This window comes from Hylobates moloch, unplaced genomic scaffold (genome assembly GCF_009828535.3).
Source record: "Hylobates moloch isolate HMO894 unplaced genomic scaffold, HMol_V3 SCAFFOLD_4, whole genome shotgun sequence".
Lineage (NCBI taxonomy): Eukaryota > Metazoa > Chordata > Mammalia > Primates > Hylobatidae > Hylobates > Hylobates moloch.
The window spans coordinates 116628010-116643714 of record NW_026652279.1 but is presented as its reverse complement, the minus strand read 5'-3'; the positions used below and the strand labels follow the sequence as shown (position 1 = coordinate 116643714).

The 15705-nt window shown below is 32.0% G+C and overlaps 1 long non-coding RNA gene across 1 annotated transcript; it reads left to right on the top strand.

The window, feature by feature from the left end:
- The first annotated feature begins 14 nt into the window (after positions 1–14).
- Positions 15–15362, top strand: LOC131383199 (uncharacterized). The gene is made up of 3 exons (XR_009213021.1): positions 15–33; positions 8784–8865; positions 15261–15362. It is a non-coding gene; the product is annotated as an uncharacterized LOC131383199 (long non-coding RNA).
- Positions 15363–15705: the final 343 nt, after the last annotated feature.

Below are 15705 nucleotides of genomic sequence, written 5' to 3'. Positions count from 1 at the left end.
CAGAAGAACTGGCTCTAGACATGGGAGAGTCAGGTAGGAAGTTTCACATTTGTTTGATTTGATTTGAATCTAACATACATTATTTTTCTGATTGTTGAAGACATGCATACATAGTAAAGAAAATTTATACATAAATAAAAACTATGTAAAAATGAAAATTCTTCATAATTCCAATAGTGACAAATAACACAGTTAATGGTAGTTTTAACTGTTTGTTACTTACCTGTCTAGCTATCTAACATTTCTCCAAGTATTCTGATTACACTAACTTTATAGTTTTGAAAGAATTTATTTTCACTTTCCAATATTTAAACATTTACTTTTATTTATAAATACTGCATCATACTTTCTTATCTATGTATTATATCTCTCATACATGTACAGCATTATATAACTATGACCTTATTTTTGAACAAAATGTTAATTTCTAATATATTTAAAATAACTGCAATATAATGTAATACATGGATATATACATAAATCTGCTTTAACTGGGTTATTTATTTAGCATGTATTCACTGGAGAGGAGTATATGACTGAAAGATTAATAAAACTTTCAATTTTTCTCATACTTATTAAAATTTACCATTCAAAAATCTATATACTAATTATGTTCTCATTAAAATTAGATAATAGAATTGTGCCTTTGCATTCTTTTTTCCAGTCTGGGGACTGTTGTGGGGTGGGGGGGTGGCGGAGGGATAGCATTAGGAGATATACCTAATGCTAAATGACGAGTTAATGGGTGCAGCACACCAACATGGCACATGTATACACATATAACAAACCTGCACCTTGTGCACATGCACCCTAAAACTTAAAGTATAATAATAATAAAATAAAAAAAGAAAATATTGTATATCATTTCTGTATTTACCTAATGCTTGAAAAAAATCGAATATTTTTCTTTTCTAAAGATATATATATTTATATATCCAAAAGGACCTTTACAATTTCAACAAATTATGCATGCATTATATTTTGAAACTTGTAGAATACTATAAGTTTATATTGGTCTGGTAAGTCTACAAACATGTTAATACATTAAGAATCCTAAAAATTTAAAGTACTTGACAGACCGTATGTAGTTTTATACTGCTACTGTATTTCGTTTAGGGATTGTTCAAAATTATTTTGACACTCACTCTAAGTCACTTTATCTCTAAGTTTTATGAATGAGACTGAAGCAAACACCAAAAAAAAAATAAACAAACACGAAAGGTGATCATAAAAAGAAAACTCCTAGGCTAAGGAATCTTCATCAGCCATAAATCCTATCAAAATACTTTAAATTTAACGGGAAGAATATATCAGATGCCTGATTGACATCTCTGCCAAATATCAATTTGTGTGTTCCTTTTACATGCCTAATACTAAAACAGATCAAAAAATGCCGTCAAATAACACTAATGCTGTTGAAGCTGGTTTTAAAGATGGCTTTAAATCTCATTAGCAGCTACTGACAAGAGGGGCACTGAACCACATTAATTGTAGATGTAACGTGTGAGATAAAAGGTCAGGCATGTAGAGGGAAGTCCACAGTCTGATTTAAAGATGAAACAGTAGCAGGCTGCTAACTTTGGCTATTCCTTTTCTTCAGAAACTTTGTTCTATAAGATAAGCAGAATTAAATACAATATTTAAACAAACTTATTTTTTAAATGATTAAGTATCTAGATTACTGAGCTGAATTTATATTTATAAAAAGAAATGTTGGCAGTAGTGGTTGTGGTGATGATGATGTGTGTGTGTGTGTGTGTGTGTGTGTGTGAAAAAGAGCAAATATTTTTTTGTGTGTGTGTATGTATTGTTATCTCTATATAAAATCTGGCTTTATGGTGATTATACTGTATAATTTTTATCTAGTCTATGCAATTAAGTTATTTTAAAAACCTTCTGTTTCATACATAAAGCTAAAATGTTAGCTATTTAATAGACCATGTTAAAATGTGAAATTTCCCTTCTTTTACCATAATGCTTTTCTATTGCCTGTCTGAAAAGACAATGAAAAAAAATAAAAGAAACCAAGAGAAAAGGTTAGTACTTTTGATTCAAATGGTCTTAAGAGTGGGTACTTCTAAATTTAACTGAGCAATAAAATAACAAGTATATGTGAGAGATAGAAAACACAGTAATTGATTTTAAAATAACAACTGCTTTATGTGAAGTTTGAACGTTTAGAAATGCTAATATTTCCAGTATAAAACTCCTTAAACACTCTAAATGGTAACCAAAGGAAGTAAAATATCATTAAACAATTTAAAGCTTTTAAAATGAAAAAAGACAATGTTTATTTTATAATTCTGTTGTATCTATTTCAATGGCTTTTTAAAAATAATTGATTTTTACAGGTATATCTTGGTAATAACTGTAAGGTTACAGGAACATATTACTTGATTTCTTTCTTCTTTCAACAGTGTCCTATCATGATTTAGTTGTGGTCCATTCATAGATTCTTAAATACATTTAGACATTTTGATCTAGTTTTAGTTATACATTTTGTTAGAAATTGGCTTATTTAAAAATAATATTGTGTTGCATTTATATCCAAATATCTTAATATACTTTCAGGAGCTTTAATTGGAGTTTACATTTATATATATATACACACACACACACAGACACACACACACACATATATATGATAAAAGAGAATGAGTCTGTAATGTAAAAGCAGTTTAAGTTTGTAGTGATACAGTAATTGAGGTAACTAATTTTCAGGAAAAAGTACTTGGAGTTAACTAAATAAAAAAGATGTTGAATCTGCTATACTAAAACTACAAATATTGCTGAAAAATTATTGAAGAATTAAGTGAAGAAATATACCATATTTAATGATTTGGAAGCTCAATGCTTTTTAAGACATCAATTTTCCCAAATTATCTATAGATTCAATGAAATTACAATAAATTTTGGGTAGGTATCTATTTAATGTAGTAACTGAAAAGCTAATTATAAATTTGGACACATAGAGTGGAACAACACATACTGGGCCGTTTCAGAGGATGAAAGGTGGGAGGAGGAAGAGGATAAGGAAAAATAAGTAATGAGTACTAGGCTTAGTACTTAGTTGATGAAATTATCTGTACAACAAACCTCTATGACACAAGTTTACCTAAGTAACAAGCCTGAGCTTGTACTCCTAAACTTAAAAGTTAAATAAATAAACACATAATTCTCATAAAAGTATAAGTAATCTAGGTTAAAGAAATTATAAAGAATAAAGTTTATATAATTAATGCCTTTCAATTTCAAGAGCTATTACAATGCTACATTAATCAAGACAACATGTTATTGGCAAAAAGACTGACATATAGGTCAGTGGAACAAAATAGAAAGTATAGAAACATACCAATTACATATTTTCAGATGATTTTTAATAAAAGTACTAAAGAAATTCAATTGGAAAAGGGAAGCCTTTTTAAGAAATGATACTGGAACAACCAGATATCTGCTGTATAAAAAGGAGAGACATTAACCCATCCTTCACATCCTTACTCAAAAAATAAATCTCTAAGTGCCCCAAAGACTTAAAATTAAAATCTAAAACCATACAACTTATAAAAGAAAGCAGAGGAGAAAATCTCTGTAACTTTGGCTTTCTCTCTCAACAACAAAAATTATGGCTTCAAAATGATCATTAACATCAAATCAATTACTAGCCATTCCATAATGCAGTAGAATGGCTCAATGGCATGGGAAAATAGGTGATCAAATGTGACTGATGTTATGTTTATTTTTCCCCTTTGTGAAACACAGAATTCTAACAAATAGACCTGGTTTATTTTAATGTCTTATTTATCTTAAATACGTAGGTCTTATTTATTTTAAATAAATAAGCCTTATTTATTTTAATATCTGATGTTAAATATACTCTATCTGAGTTTTACCATTAGTTATGCAATGTTGCATATGCATAAACTTGTTAGAGATTTGAGCTAACTGTAGTAAGTTGTTACCTTAAGTGTCAGTCTCCTCTTCATTGAAGTTAGATACCACCTTTTACACAAGGTGCCTGGGACAGTAATTAATACATTATACATGTATTTAATATATATAATATATTACATATATTATACATGTTCAATAAGTATTTTATTACAAAAATATATTATTTTGTAAATTATTTATATCTTTGTGATTTTTCATTTTTTTACTGTCTATTCTTAGATTTAAAATGTGTTTATTCTTATTTACTCCATTTTCTTTTTTTTAACTTTTTTGCCACTAATATTTTTACTTTTTAAAATATCTAGATATCTAAATCTAGATATCTCATTTGGAAAATCTAAAATATCTAGTTTATCTATCTTTCAGTAAATGGATATTTGAATAAAATTGCCTATTTCCAGTGAATATAGAGAGGTTGGTCTTTAATGTGAATAAATAAATGCATTTCAAACCAAAAAAAAAAAAAAGGGTTCTTTGGTATTGTAAACTTTGACTGAAATAGGTAGTTTAAAAAAAAAAGGCAAATGAGAAAGAAGTAAATAGAATAAATGTGAACATGTATTCAGGTTTTTAAGAAACTTAGTCATTTTTATTCTCTCTTTTGGCAGTTCCAGTAGGATTATTTAGGTTTGAGTTATGTGTATAATCTAATAAAATAATAAGAGATAAACACATTTCACTCTTGGTATTTCAAGAAGAGGACTATATTAATAAATTATCATAAGATCTCTGGCTTTTCTCTTACACTTTACCTTTCCTTATCAGTGGGGGAGCAAGTTATCCTATACAAGCTTTGTTAGTAATAAAGATGATATTTATGTTCTTCATTTATTCTACTTGAATGAGTTGGTTCAGAGCTTAAGTAGGGAAATGTGCTGTTACATTGAACATATTCATACTGTAACACGTGCAGGAAGATGGTAAGGCTCCAGCTACACAGAATAATTTTAGAGCTAGTAGGAATAAGAATCAATGTTTATATCAATCATTATTTCACAAACAAGGAATGTACTGTCTAAACAGGTTAATTAACCTTTTTAGGGCTTACAGTTAATTTATGGTAGAAGTATGCACTAAAACTCCAATTTGTTGGCCATCAAGGTCGTGTGTGTTAAAGACTCCTTCCAACTGGCTGTATTTGAATATTCATGATGAACAAAGCCAGAGGACCTCAATTTTATACGTAGTTCCTTCTCTTATTACTTGTTATACTATTCAGTTTTCTTTTCTGCAAAATGTAAAAAGCATTCTGAAATAGAATGGTACGTATATGTGAACAATCATCTGTAAACTGAACTGTTGAATAAATATCCAAGCTCATTATATTATCACACTATAACTCTTTTTCTAATCTGCATCATAAAGAGTAAAATATGAACTCTTAGTGGGTAAATATTTTAAAATATTAGTAGCATTTAGCAACGTTAAGATAATAAAATATGTAACCAGACAGTTCATTTTAACTACGTAAGAGTTTAAAATACATTCATTTGAAAGGTATAAAAGTTATGATAAACTTTATAATGTGAAATTAATATTTGTTATATAAGACGAATCTAAAGCTTTACCAATATGCCATGTAGATGTTTTCCTAGCTAAACAAATAAGCAAAAAAAATCCTTATTCACACTGCCATTCATTTTAGATGCTGTTTATCTTTTCTGTCCCTTTTTTCACCTTCTAAACAAATTTCATTTGCATTAATTCAGCATTACCTTCCATTTAGTTACTATATTTGACAGTTAATTTAGTAACAAACACAAATCACAAAAAAAATTCTCTTTAAGTAAAAATAATGTCTTTAAAATAATTTGTTGCATTCTCAATTAAATAGTTTGAGAAAATACCCAGTTTCAAATGAAGAATTGTTATTTATTCACTCTTCTTTTTTTTTTAATTTCAATTTTTATTCTAGATTCAGGGAATAGATGGCAGGTTTGTTATATGGGTATATTGTGTGATACTGAGGTTTGACGTAAAATGGTTGATACACCCTTCTTTCTACACGATTGTACTGATGGTGTCTCTGCATGCATGATTATATTCCTAACCCGAACTTTACTTTATAACCTCACGTCAAAGTAAAATAATTTTATATAAAGGAAAGAAAAAAGTCTGGATATATTAACTTTAAGTGAGTCTTTTCTTACAAAGTGACATTCTACTAAGAAATACTTTTCTAAAATCTAAACAGCAAGTTATTATATTTATTTTGTAAAGTATTCGATCTAATTTTGATAATTCATTGTAATTTTTAGAGCATTCTCATCAATATTCTTTATTTAAAATTAGACCCCAAAGTAATGCATAGTAATTATTTCTAAGATGCTGAAAATTGACAACATTCAAACCTGGGTTCAAGCCCATCAAGTAAGTCATATCAAATTTAAATTGCTATTGAATATTAATTTTGTAATCACTCAAGTTAACTGTAATTATTTCAAATGGGGCCAATAATTTTTCGTTAATTTTTATTTATTCAATTTTAATGAATATTTATTGAATGCTTACTATGTTAGAAATTTACCTCTCCTGAAAATGACGATATCATAGTCTCACTGATGCCATCACTATTCTTGAACCATATGCAAAGAATCAGGAAAATTGCTACTTTAGGTTAATCAACATATCAAATCTGTATATAATATTGGGGCATACACTGAGATTCTTAAAATACTAATACCTGAGTTGATTTCTGTTTTTGCCATTTATTGTCTCAACTTATTTATTCTTTGTGCTATCCTAGAGGGCCAGAAATGGCCGTTACATAGAGTCAGTTCATAGAGTTCTTCACACAACTCTTGTGAAACTCACTCTGTATTTCTTCTCTTTTTCTTGTGGCATGAAATGAGGTCAGAGGGGCAGTAAGGGCCAGAACAAGTTGAGCTTTCTAGGCCATCGTATATATGTCTCTGGATTGAAATTGAAATTAAAAGGAAATGGCAGCTGGGCAAGGTGGCTCACGCCTGTAATCCCAGCACTTTGGGAGGCCGAGGTGGGCAGATTACGAGGTCAGGAGTTCGAGACAAGCCTGGCCAACACAGTGAAACCTGTCTCTACTACAAATACAAAAATAAGCCTGGCCAACACAGTGAAACCTGTCTCTACTACAAATACAAAAATTAGCCTGGCATGGTGTCGCACCCCTGCAGTCCCAGCTACTTGGGAGGCTGAGGCAAGAGAATTGCTTGGGCAGAGTTTGCAGTGAGCCGAGATTGTGCCACTGCACTCCAGCCCAGGTGACAGAATGAGACTCCGTCTCAAAAAATAAAAAAAGGAAACAGACTGCAGGAAAGAACAAGGTACCTGAGGCATCTCATCAGCAGTCTAATGAGAAAAGTGACTTAGTAGCAGTTCTAAAACAGCCTACACAGCTACTTCTGGAATTTGCTGCCAGAAAAATATTATTGTATCCTGAATTCAAGTTCTGTGATTGCCACGTAAGCAGAGCAATAGAAGCAGAATACCAAGTACAAAACAGTCCATCAAATGTTTCCTCTTTTATGCTTCGCTAGCACCCACCCACTTTGTTTATGTTTTTATACTATCCATCTTATATACACCCTCAGGCAAATGTGCACATATCCTAGAATAGTAATACACAAAGTGCTACAGTACACATAATTATTCCATCACAGCTTAAGTTGGTATTTTTAGAGTGTAGAAAAGAATGTGAAAGATTCCTCTCCTGCAGATGAAATGTTCTTTGGTATTCAGTCTTGAAAGATTATTTGCGCTAATAAAAATTTTATAACTAGGGAAACTTCTATAAACTATTCCATCTATATAGCATTTGGCAGATATATAGAAGAATAAATTTTAGAAATTCCAGGAGAAGAAGAGAACTTAAAAACATTACAGTGTACCACACTGATGTCAAGATGCTTAACCTGGAGGCAACATCCAAACATGCACCATCACCTTGGAATTATTAAGTGAAATTTGTGATTTTGTGGAGGACAGGACAAGTAACATTCTTAGAAAAGCAATGTGAGGTTCAAGAACCCCTAGCTTCAGAACCTCTGAGGCAGGAAAAGAGAAATGTTTGATTCAAACATATTTCTCTCCTCCTATTTCTTCCCTCCCTTTACAAACAGAATATGAACAGATTAAACATGAAAATAGCAATTGAAGAGAAAAATGTCTATTGTTGAATAAGTTGACATGAGCTTCAACAATGAACAAATATTCACTGAGCCTCTTTTCTATTTCAAGGCACTGCACTAGGCACCAGGGATACATGAAAAAAAAAAATGATACAGTTCCTGCTCTGATAGATTTTCTAGAGTGCAGACAAATAAGATGTTTGGATAATATTCTGTAATAAATGCTAGCTTGATTTTCAGAGAATTTGAGGAGCACTTAGTCTCACATGGACTTCAGAGAAACAGGAGATGGAGGGATCGACTATTTACCCTACCTTGGCCCAGTCTTCTTCTATAAGTGCAGCCTATTCCTGAATTTTGGTCTACCTTAAATCTTTTGCCACACAGATATACAGATATTCGTATGCAAACATAAATACATTTCAGAATGTGATAGCTTTAATTAGAATATATAAGAAGGGCTAGATCTCATTTGCCTTATTTCTCTCCCTCATTCTGCCCTATACATAATATCAGAGGTCCTTAGAAGATAATATCTATTTCTCAGAACCCCATTTCTGTGCATCCTGTCCCTGTCTTTTTCCCTGCATTTTAAACTCTTCTGTAGCCCTTTCTTACTGTGTACACATAATTTATTTTAATACGTGTTCTGCATAATCTCATCTAACATGATTTACTGTGTGTTTTCTATATGCCAGTAATTTCTTTTTTTAACTTTTATTTTAGGTTCAGAGGTACATCTGCAAGTTTGTAATATAGGTAAACTTGCATGGTGGAAATTTGGTGTGCAGATTACTTCATCATTCAGGTAACAAGCCAAGCACCCAATAGTTGTTTTTTGTTTGTTTGTTTCTTGTTTTTTCTCTGTTTCCTCCCATGCTCCACCCTTAAGTAGGCCCCAGTGTCTGTTGTTCCCCTCTTGTATCCATGTGTTCTTATCATTTTGTTCTCACTTATAGGTGAGAACATGCAGTATTTGATTTTCTATTCCTGTGTTAGTTTGCTAAAGATGATGGCCTCCAGCTCCATCCATGTTCCTGCAAAAGGCATGATCTAGCCCTTTTATATGGCTGCATAGTATTCCATGGTGTATATATACCAAATTTTCTTTATCCAGTCTGTCATTGATGGGCATTTAGGCTGATTCCAGATCTTTATTATTGAGACTAGTGCTGCATTGAAATTGCACATGCATGTATCTTTATGGAGAACAATTCATATTCTTTTGGGTATATAGCCAGAAACAGGATTGCTGGGTTGAATGGTAGTTCTGCTTTTACCTCCTTGGGGAATCACCACACTGCTTTTCAAAGTGGCTTAACTAATTTACATTCCCACCAACCATGTATAAGTGTTCCTTTTTCTCCACAATTTCACAAGCATCTCTTATTATTTTTGCTTTTTAATAATAGCCATTCTGACTGGTGTGAGATGGTATCTCAGTATGGTTTTGATTTGCATTTCTCTAATAATCAGTGATATTGGGTTTTTTCATATGATTATTGGCTGCATGTATGTCTTCTTTTGAAAAGTATCTGTTCACGTCTTTTGCCCATGTTTTATGGGGTTCTTTGTCTTTTTGCTTGTTAGTATGTTTAAGTTCCTTAGAGATGTTGGATATTAGATCTCTTTCAGATGCATAGTTTGCAAATATTTTCTCCAATTTTTTTGGTTGTCTGTTTACTCTGTTGATAGTTTCTTTTGCTGTGCAGAAGCTCTTAAGTTTAATTAGATTCCATTTGTCAGTTTTTGCTTTTGTTGGGATTGCTTTTAGTTCTTAATAATGAAATCTTCACCTACTCGATGTCTAGAATGGTATTGAACATGTTGTTTTCAGGGTCTTGGGTTTTACCTTTAAGTCTTTAATCCACCTTGAGTTGATTTTTTAATAAGGTGTAAGGAAGGGATTCGGTTTGAGTCCTGTGCATATTTGGCTAGCCAGTTATTCCAGCACCATTTATTGAATAGGGAATTTTTTTCCTATTGCATGTTTTGTCAGTTTTCTCAAAGATCAGATACATATAGGTGTACGGCCTTATTTCTGGTTTCTCTATTCTGTTACCTTGGTCTATGTGTCTGTTTTTGTAACAGTAACATGCTGTTTTGGTTATTGTAGCCCTGTAGTATAGTTTGAAATGGGGTAACATGATGCTTACAGCTTTGTTCTTTTTGCTTAGGATCACACTGGCAATTTGGGCTCCCTTTCGGTTCCATATGAATTTTCAAAAAGATTTTTCTAGCTCTGTGAAAAATGTCATTGGCAGTTTTGTAGGGATAGCATTGAATCTGTAAATTGGTTTGGGCAATATGACAATTTTAATCATATTGATTCTTCCATGAGACAGAATGATTTCCATTTGTTTATGTTATGTCTGGAGCATTTTATAATTCTCATTGTAGAGAATTTTACCTCCTTGGATAGCTGTATTCCTAGGTATTTTATTCTTTTTGTGTAGTTGTGAATGGGATTGTGTTCCTGATTTGGCTCTCAACTTGGATATTGTTGCTGAATAAGAATACTAGCCATTTTCGTACGTTGATTTTGTATTCTGAAACGTTACTGAAGTTTTTATCAGCAGAAGTAGTTTTTTATGGGTGGGAACGATTGGATTTTCTATTATACATATAGAATCATGTCATCTCCAAACAAGAATAAATGGACTTCCTCTCTTTATATTTGGATGTCCTTTATTTCTTTCTGTTGTGTGATTGCCCTGGCCAGGACTTCCAATACTATATTGGAATATGTAGGAGTGGTGAGAAAGGGCATCTTTATCTTGTGCTGCTTTCAAGGGGGAATGCTCTGAGCTTTTTCCCATTAAGTATGATGTTGGCTGTGCATTTATCATAGATGGCTCTTATTTTTAGGTATGTTCCTTCAATACCTAGTTTACTGAGAGTTTTCATATGAATGAATTTTGAACTTTTGAAAAGTTCTTCTGCATCTATTGACATTATCATGTAGTTAGTTCTTTAGTTATGTTTATGTGATGAATCAAATTTATTGATTGACATATGTTGAACCAACTTTGCATCTCAGGGATAGAACTTACTTGATCATGTTGGAATAGCTTCTTAATGTGATGCTGGATTCAGTTTGCAAGTATTTTGTTGAGAATTTTTGCATCAATGTTCATCAAAAATATTGGCCTGAAGTTTTCTTTTTTTGTTGTGTCTGCTGGGTTTGGGTATGAGGATGATGCTGGTCTCAGATAATGAGTTGGAGATAAGTCTCTCCTTCTCAATTTTTTGGAATAGTTTCATGAGTATTTGTACCAGATTTTCTTTGTACATCTGGTAGAATTTGACTGTGAATCCACCTAGTCTTGGGATTTTTGTGTCTGGCAGGCAATTTACTACTTAGTCAACTTCAGATTCCAGGAATTTATTCATCTCTTCTAGGTTTTCTAGTTTGTTTGTACAGAGGTGTTCATAGTAGTCTCTGGTGGCTATTTGTATTCCTCAGTGGACTCGATGGTAACATTCCCTATGTCATTTCTAATTGTATTTATTTGGGTTTTCTCTCTTTTCTTCTTTATGAACCTAGCTAGCAGCCTATCTATCTTACTATTTTTTTCAAAAAAACAACTCTTGGATTTGTTGATCATTTGAATGATTATTTTTGTATCTCAATCTCCTTCAACTCAGCTCTGATTTTGGTTATTTCTTGTATTCTGCTAGATTTGGAGTTGTTTTGCTTCTCTAATTCTTTAGGTTGTGATGTTGGGTCATTAATTTGAGATCTTTCTAACTTTTTGATGTGTGCTTTTAGTGCTATAAATTTTCCTCTCGATATTGCCTTAGCTGTGTCTCATGCATTTTGGTATGTTGTATCTTTGTTCTCATTAGTTTCAAATAACTTCTTTACTTCTGTGTTAATTTCATTATTTACTCAAAAATAATTCAGGAGTATGTTGTTTCATTTTCATGTAATTGTACAGCTTTGAGTGACGATTTTAGTCGTGATTTTTTACTGCGTTTTAGACTGAGAATGTGTTGTTATGATTTTGGTTCTTTTGATTTTGCTGAGGATTGTTTTATTTCCAACTCTGTGATCAATATTAGAGTATGTGTCATTTGTACACTAGAAATTTCTAAGAACTTTATATCCATTATTTTTTCCTGTAGTCTATCCCTAACAAAAAGTACAGCATCTAACATATAGGCCCAATAAATGCTTCTTGAATACTGTTATGAAACCATCCCAACTTGCAGTTGTAAAATTGCCTTAGTGACTAAGTAACATGACTGTGTCCCAGAGCTATAGCTCTCAGCTCACTTTTCCAAGACAGTATCTAAGCTTCACTTACTGTCTCAGCTTTGTCAACTACTCTTGGGCTGTTCTTTTGCTGATTCTTGTATTTAAGTTCACACCATAACAACATATTCTTTTTCCCCCATGATTTTACTATTATAACTATCAGAAATGTAATCATTTTTCTTAACGAAGCTATGTCTTGTTTCTTATAAACCAGGATGTTGTTTTAAAATATTATCTGATAAATTTTCCTTCTCAATAGTTCTAGCAGCAGTTTCACCATTTAACTACACCGATATATCCAGTTGCAAACATACAATTTTGTTTTGCAAATGATGACATATAAATTAGAACTCAATTTTAAAAAAGACTCACAGTCATTGCCCTAAAGAAGAGAGTAAAATGAAGACTTTGGGGGAAACAAAACTTAAACTTTTGGCTTTGTTTTTTAAAAAAATCAAATATGAGACCTGATTAAATGACGCTAAAAGAATAAACTATAATAAATGATAAGCATCAGTATCACTCATATATAAATTATCTTCAATTTACATTTCTTTATTATAATTATTCACTATTTAAAAATTTTTAGTTATTATTAAAACTACTACTTATTTAGACTTATATCATTTGAGCTCTTTAAGGATGTGTGTATATACATATTTTATTCACAGCATTTTTATAGACTGTGGCAGCATAATTATTGATGAAAAATAAAATTTCATTAAAGGGAAAAATAAATGTACCATAAGATTCTGAAGAAAGCTCAATTGTTTATGTATTTGATAGTTTCATTTGTATAAATTATAATAGATAACTATACCACCCCAGTCAGACATTTTGTTTTAATTTTATTGACATATAATTCAAGGGTTATATATCTCTCTAGTACACAACAAGTCCTAAAACTTAGTAAAATTCTTGTTTCTAAGCCTCATCATCCAAATTCAATATCAGCAAGGCTGCTTGGGGGCTTAGAAATCTGATTATTAAACAGTCACAAGACAGAGGTGATGCTGATGTATGTAATCCAAAGATCACACCTTTGAAATATAGAATAGTCAGTAGGGCCTGTGACAAGGAAAGAGAAGGAGAATTTTCTAATGACGACAGGACCAGTAAAATTAAAGTACAGCAAAGTGGAATGTAAAATGTACTTTAATTTCACTGGTCCTGTCATCATGAGAACATTCTTTTTTTCCTGAGTGTATTCTTCTTGCTTATAATATGAAAGAATAAATCAAATATGAATTTTCAACACAAAATAAATTCTAATTAAGCTTTCAGTTTTTAACCTAATCTATGGCATAACATTGTCCATTAAACACAAAATTAACATACAATCTTTTCCTCTTCCTGATCTTTTTTATTATGAAGAATGTGATTTCAAGTTGTATTTTGTCTACAAGAAATATGTCCCTGGATTTCCTAGAGTTGAATGTAAAACTATGAGGACTATGCATTTGTAGTCTTGTGATTTGGGGAGATTAAAAGTAATGATAAGACCTTTTGGAATTATTAAAATAGAAACACTTATTTCAAAAGTTCTAATTTATAGTATGCTACAGAAAAAAAAGATTTCTGATTAGCCCAGATTCCGTTTAGCTAAAATTAGATACTTTTTTTTTATCAGGAAGAAGAAAAAAATATAAAAGAAAAAAATAAGCCTAAGCTAAAAAAGGAAGTCTATCTAGCTTCCTAGATTTATCCAGGAATAAATCCAGGGTAGTGTTCATTGAAGCCCAACTCCTACACTTACATCTGCAGAATGACTGTGATAGCATGTATAAAATGACAATCCAGAGATATTTTATAAGCTTTTATCAAAGACAGCTTGACTTTTACCACCATACTTCATAAAGATACTAATGCTTATAAAAAAATCCATATTATAAAGTCAAAAACAAAAGATAGTCATGTCAACTTTTACTTTAGCAGAAAAAAAACATTGGTTAACAAGAACTCTGGTAGTTTTATTGCTACTACTAATAACATTTAACCTTTATTTTGTGTTCCACAATGCCTAAAGGTACTTACAGTATGTTGGTATTATTATTAGAAAATATATCCATCAGTATGACAGAAAAAATGTGATTACCTACTTGCAAATTCCTCAGAATGAATAGGTATCAGGTCTGTCACTGGAATTCAGGACTTCTTTCACTAAACCATGCTCCCAGGTTCAGAGTTAAAAAGGAATTTTTATCACCTTGTCTAATGTAGCTGTCTGTTAATTACAATTATCCCAAGAATGTTCACTTCTTTTATGTTATGTATCATTATCTGTAATATTGTTCCTCATGTATAACTAAAAGATGTATTCCATAAAAGTGGTACCATGCCCACTCTGTTCTCTGCTGTATTATCTTAAAGTATGAATGGGATAGAGTACACACTCGTTATATCTGTTTAATGATTAAATAGCAAAGGAAAAGTCAGTTGTTCTTTTCTCTCTCTTTTTCTTTCTTTGTCTCTCTCTTTCTTTCTCTCCTCTTTTCTCTCTTTTTATCTCTCTTTCTTCTCTTTTTTAAATGAACAACTTAGCTTGTTTCTATTCACAACCTAATTTGGCTTCTACAAAACAGGTACGTGAAGATACATTAATTATAAGGATAGTAGAAGATATTCTTTTTTTTTTCTTTGACGGAGTCTTGCTCTGTCACCAAGTTGGAGTGCAGTGGCACGATCCTGGCTCACTGCAACCTCTGCCTCCCGGGTTCAAGCGATTGTCCTGCCTCAGCCTCCCGAGTAGCTGGGACTACAGGCGCCACCATGCCCAGCTAATTTTTGTATTTTTAATAGAAACGGGGTTTCACCATGTTGGCCGGGATGGTCTTGATCTCTTGACCTCGTGATCCACCCGTTGGCCTCCCAAAGTGCTGGGATTACAGGCGTGAGTCACCGTGCCCAGCCAGAAGATATCCTATGAATATATCTGTTTACAGTTTTCAGGAATTGCAAAGTCTGAGATTTTATTCTGCTTGCAAGCTCACAATTTAGCCAGCCACTGTTTCATAGATGTGGACAGAAGCTGCAACTCCTGGTCCAGGGACAAAAGACTCATGGTATAACAGATGGATAAGCTTCAGGTTCATACCAGTTCTCCTTGTCCCCCACAAGTTATGTTCAGATATATATGAATAAATACTCTTAGTAATACAGACCTCCAAAGTCAATATTGATAAACTGCTTTTTAGATGAAAAATTGTTGACTGTCACTGCACTAATGGTAATAATGTGCCTTACCCTTGTGGTGACGATCTAAACAAACACATGGAAAGAGAGACCAACTTCAAACAAACTTCTTTTGATTAGAATATATCAAAACAGGACTGTAATCAGAGAATATGCTGAACACCTGTGAATGGAAATCATTATTTAAAATGTTGG